Source organism: Arachis hypogaea, chromosome 8, assembly GCF_003086295.3.
Source record: "Arachis hypogaea cultivar Tifrunner chromosome 8, arahy.Tifrunner.gnm2.J5K5, whole genome shotgun sequence".
NCBI classification, from domain to species: Eukaryota; Viridiplantae; Streptophyta; class Magnoliopsida; order Fabales; family Fabaceae; genus Arachis; species Arachis hypogaea.
In genome coordinates this window covers 36,130,844-36,136,843 of record NC_092043.1, presented here as the reverse complement: position 1 = coordinate 36,136,843, position 6,000 = coordinate 36,130,844, and positions in this window count along the sequence as shown.

The following is a 6,000-nucleotide window of genomic DNA, read 5'->3' as shown; positions in this document are numbered from 1 at the left end:
TAGAAATTGACTTAAGTCTCAAACAAGAAACACCAAATATTTTTTATTTTTATGATTTTGTGATTTTTTTGGATTTTTATTAATTTTTTTTTCCGAAAATATTTTTGGAAAAACGAAAAAGAAAAGAAAATTTTGAAAAAGATTTTTGAAAAATTTTGAAAAGAAAATTACCTAATCTGAGCAACAAGATGAACCGTTAGTTGTCCAAACTCGAACAATCCCCGGCAACGGCGCCAAAAACTTGGTGCTGTTGCCGGATCAAAAGAGAACTTGGCACTGTAGTTGCACGTAATTGTAATTAGAACAATCCCCGGCAACGGCGCCAAAAACTTGGTTGACGAAATTGTGATAAAAGAGTTCCAGGCACTGTTAGAGAAGCTCACAACTCCGTTCAACTTAACCAGCAAGTGTACTGGGTCATCCAAGTAATACCTTACGTGAGTAAGGGTCGATCCCACAGAGATTGTTGGTATGAAGCAAGCTATGGTCACCTTGTAAATCTCCGTTAGGAAGATTAATTGATTTATGATGATTTCAAAAATAATAAATAAACAGAAAATAAAATAGGATAGAAATACTTATGTAAATTAATAGTGGAAATTTCAGATAGGCGTGTGGAGATGCTAGAATCCTTTCGAATCTCTACTTTTCTTATTACATTCATTCAATCCTTCTTACTCCTTTCCATGGCAAGCTGTATGTAGGGCATCACCATCATCAATGGCTACTTTCAATCCTCTCGGGAAAATGGTCCTATGCGCTGTCACTGCACGGCTAATCGTCTGGAGGCATCACCCTTGTTGATAGCTACATCCCATCCTCTCAGTGAAAATGATCCAAATGCTCTGTCACAGCACGGCTAATCATCTGTCGGTTCTCAATCAGGTTGGAGTAGAATCCATTGATTCTTTTGCGTTTGTCATCACGCCCAGCCTTCAGGAGTTTGAAGCTCGTCACAGTCATTCAATATCGGAATCCTACTCGGAATACCACGGACAAGGTTAGACTTTCCGGATTCCTGGAATCTTAATCGGAATACCACAGACAAGGTTAGACTTTCTGGATTTCCATGAATGCCGCCATCTATCTAGCTTATACCATGAAGATTCTGTTGGGGAATCTAAGAGATATGCGCCCGGCCTAGAGTAGAACGGAAGTGGTTGTCAATCACGCGCGTTCATAGGTGAGAATGATGATGAGTGTCACGGATCATCACATTCATCAAAGTGTTGTGCAACGTATATCTTGGAATAAGAATAAAAGAGAATTGAATAGAAAGTAATAATAATTGTATTGAAACTTGAGGTACAGCAGAGCTCCACACCCTTAATCTATGGTGTGCAGAAACTCCACCGTTGAAAATACATAAGTGAAAGGTTCAGGCATGGCCGAATGGCCAGCCCCCATGGTCTAAGGACTATGTGCCCCCAGATGTTCCTTAGATCTAAAGTGATCAAAAGATTTCTAATACAATAGTTAAATGTCCTATATATACTAGACTAGCTACTAGGGTTTACATGAGTAAGTAATTGATGCATAAATTCACTTCTGGGGCCCACTTGGTGTATGTTTGGGCTGAGCTTGATCTATCCACGAGCTGAGGCTTCTCTTGGAGTTGAACGCCAAGTTATAACGTGTTTTGGGCGTTCAACTCCGGGTTGTGACGTGTTTCTGGCGTTTAACTCCAGACAGCAGTATATACTTGGCGTTAAGCGCCACTTTACGTCGTCAATTCCCGAATAAAGTATGGACTATTATATATTGCTGGAAAGCTCTGGATGTCTACTTTCCAACGCCGTTGAGATCACGCCATTTGGAGTTCTGTAGCTCCAGAAAATTCATTTTGAGTGCAGGGAGGTCAGATTCCAACAGCATCAGCAGTCCTTTGTCAGCCTCCTATCAGAGTTTTGCTCAAGTCCCTCAATTTCAGCCAAAAATTACCTGAAATCACAGAAAAATACACAAACTCATAGTAAAGTCCAGAAATGTGAATTTAACATAAAAACTAATGAAAACATCCCTGAAAGTAGCTTAAACTTACTAAAAACTACCTAAAAACAATGCCAAAAAGCGTATAAATTATCCGATCATCACCCGCCAAGGACTGCTGGACAAATACATTGACAGCCGAGGAAGGAAGCGAAGCATAGACGATCTCGGCCAACAACCCAAAACAACTGACAATTCCTGAGATAAGGGGAAAAAGGTAGATAACGATATCAACCCACCTCGCAGAATAATAAACTGTATTTTTGGCGGTTTTACAGGCGGCAGATGCACAAACTCAGCAAGGAAAAGATCATATTGAGCTATGATGACAATGACAAAATCAACTCCATCCCAACCTGTTAACAGAGACAAACCAGAGATCTCATTTGTCCCTAAAGACTATGAGGCAAATGATCAGAACCTAGACGACCCCATCGTCATTACCGCGCAGGTCAGAGAACCATTGGCAAAGAAAATCCTCATAGTCCCCAGAAGCAGTGCGGATGTGCTGTTCTACTCAACGTTCCAAAAGATGAAACTAAGCGACAAGAATCTCCAACCCTCATCCGGAGAACTGGTAGATTTCTCAGGTGAGCGCGTCTCAATCCGAGGTTATATCTGGTTACAAACTACTTTCGGAGAATATCCTAACAGTAAAACAATAGATATACAATACCTTATCGTAGACTGTAAAAGTCCATATAATATTATTTTGGGTAGACCCTCTTTGAATGCATTCAATGCTATTGTCTCTACTGTACATTTGTGTGTCAAGTTCCTTTCACAGGATAACAAGGTAGTCACCATCCACATAGACCAAAGGGAAGCCAGGAAGTGCTATAATGCCAACTTGAAGAACGAACAACCAAAACAGCCAGACCGACAATATGTCCAATCGGTATATAACTCGGAGCAACTACCACCCCTGGCCGAGTTGGACCCAAGGACCAACCATCAAGAGTGACCAATGCCAACAGACGTCTTACTAAAATTCAGCTGACATGCGACACAGACAAATACACATACCTCGGCAACGCGCTAAGAGACGCCGAACGAGGTCAGGTGGCCGATTTATTAAGACGAAATGTTGATTTGTTCGCTTGGACACCAGCAGATATGCTAGGAATAGATCCCAATGTCATTTGCCACAAGTTGGCCATCAATCCATCAGCCCAACCTATAGCCCAGAAAAAGAGGCACCTCGACGTCGACAAAAGAATGGCCTCCCTCGAGGAAACTACAAAACTACTCAATGCCGAATTCATCAAAGAGCTCAGATACTCCACCTGGCTAGCCAATGTGGTAATGGTAAGAAAAAGCAACGGTAAGTGGAGGATGTGTGTGGACTATACAGACCTTAATAAGGCATGCCTAAAGAACGCATACCCCCTCCCATGCATTGATAAACTTGTTGATAATTCCTCTAGTTTCCCATGCCTAAGTTTTATGGATGCCTATTCCGGTTATAATCAAATCTTAATGCATGAGGCTGATCAAGACAATACTGCTTTTATCACTGACAATGGTAATTTCTGTTATAACATTATGCCATTCGGACTAAAAAATGCAGGTGCAACCTACCAACGGCTCATGGACAAAATTTTCACAAATCAAATCGGACGAAATATAGAAGTCTATGTCGACGATATGGTGGCAAAATCAATACACACGGCAAACCATGTCGAAGACCTAACAGAGATATTCCAACAACTTTGAAAATACAATATGAGGCTAAACCCAGAAAAATGCGCTTTAGGGGTACAGAGTGGAAAGTTCCTCGATTTCATGCTCACTTGCCGAGGTATTGAAGCAAATCCCGAGAAGTGCCAAGCGATCTTAAACATGCGAAGTCTAAGGATGGTCAAAGAGATCCAATAACTGACTGGTCGACTAGCAGCATTGGCCAGGTTCCTGCCTCGTATAGCCCACCAAGCATACCACTTTTTCAAAAACTTAAGGAAACAAGAGGAGTTCCAATGGATCGACGAGTGTGAAACAACTTTTACAGAACTGAAAGCCATACTTTTAGCTCCCCCAATCCTCCAAACCCCAGAAGTAGGTAAACCACTTTATCTATACTTATCTATTACTAACCATGCTATCAGTTCTATATTCGTAACAGAAACAGAAAAGCAACAGCACCCAGTATACTTCATCAGCAAATCACTCAAGAATGCCGAAACTCGCTACCGAAAGCTAGAAAAATTAGCCCTAGCTCTAGTTACGACAGTCAGGCGACTGCGACACTATTTCCAAAGCCACAACATCGTGATCAGAACAGAGCAACCCTTAAGACAAATACTGTCGAAACCTGAACTAGCTAGAAGACTAATCAAATGGTCAATCGAATTGTCAGAATACGACATCCAATACCAATCCAAAGGAGCCATCAGGTCACAAGGACTAGCCGACTTCATTGCAGAACTCACTACGGAAGAACAAGCTCCTGAAGATATCATGTGGACACTGTACGTTGACGGAGCCTCAAACAGCAAAGGCTCTGGAGCAGGAATACTCCTCGAAGGAGATCACGGAATGCAATTCGAACAATCATTACAATTCACTTTCCATGCAAGTAACAATCAAGCAGAGTATGAAGCTTTAATAGAAGGACTGCGGCTGGCTCACACCTTGGGTATCACACAAATAAACGTCAAATGCGATGCTCTCCTGGTGGTACAACAGGTAATAGGTAACTTCCAGGTAAAAGACCCACTATTAGAAAAGTACAACAAAACAGTCAACAACCTCATTACTACCTTCCAGAAATTTAATATTTCCCATATACCTCGTGAAGAAAATAACAGAGCAGACATCCTTTCAAAATTAGCAACAACAAGAAACCAAACAATAACACCTATATTATCTCAACTAACAATAGATGAGCCCAGCATTATGCTAACAACTATTTTGAGTATCTTGCAGGAAGACGACTGGAGATCACCCTTTATAGCTTACTTGAAAATAGGTATCATCCCAAACAGCATCCAAAATCATCGAAAATTCGAAAGAAGAGCAAGTTTCTACACCATGCTCGGAACCGAACTATATAAAAGAGGATTTACAAGACCTCTTCTACGATGTCTAAACTCGGCAGAAGCCAAATTGGCAGTAGATGAAGTGCATGAAAGAGTCTGTGGAACACACATCGGCGGCCAAGGCCTAGCCGCCAAAATACTACGAGCAGGCTACTACTGGCCGACGCTAAAACAAGACTACATGAGTAAAGTTAAACACTGTGACCAGTGTCAACGCCACGCACCAATCACCTACAACCCGGCCGAGCAGTTGCATACATCCGAAATATGTTGGCCGTTTAACAAATGGGGGCTCGATATCCTCGGCCCATTTCCACCCGCTCCAGGTCAGGTTAAATTCTTAATTGTCACCATAGATTACTTTACAAAATGGATAGAGGCTACACCATTGGCAAAAATCACTTCCGAAAAAATAATTTTTTTCGTATGGAAAAATATACTATGCCGCTTTGGTATTTCTCAATTCATTATAACCGACAACGGTAGACAGTTTATAGATAAAAAATTCACAAACTTCTTACAAAATTTCAAAATAATCCAACAATTTTTCTCTGTTGAACATCCGTAAACTAACAGTTTAGCCGAGGCCGCCAATAAGATAATTTTGCAAGACCTCAGAAAGAAGCTCGACGACTCAAAAAGAGAACGAGCCGAGCTTATTCCTGAAGCGCTGTGGAGCTATAACACAACAGAACAATCATCAACAAGGGAAACCCCCTTCAAGCTCGTCTACGGAAGCGATGCCATGATACCTATCAAAGTATCTCTACCAAATACCAGAACAACAAACACAAATGAAAGCGACAACGTTGAAACCAGGAAAGCCGAGCTAGACTTCATAGAGGAGGAATAAAACAAATCATCATTACACCAACTAGCATCCAAGCGAGCTATGGCTCGGAAATACAATTGAAAACTTAAACCGAGGACCTTCACAGAAGGAGACCTCGTACTGAGAAAGGTCGAAGACGTA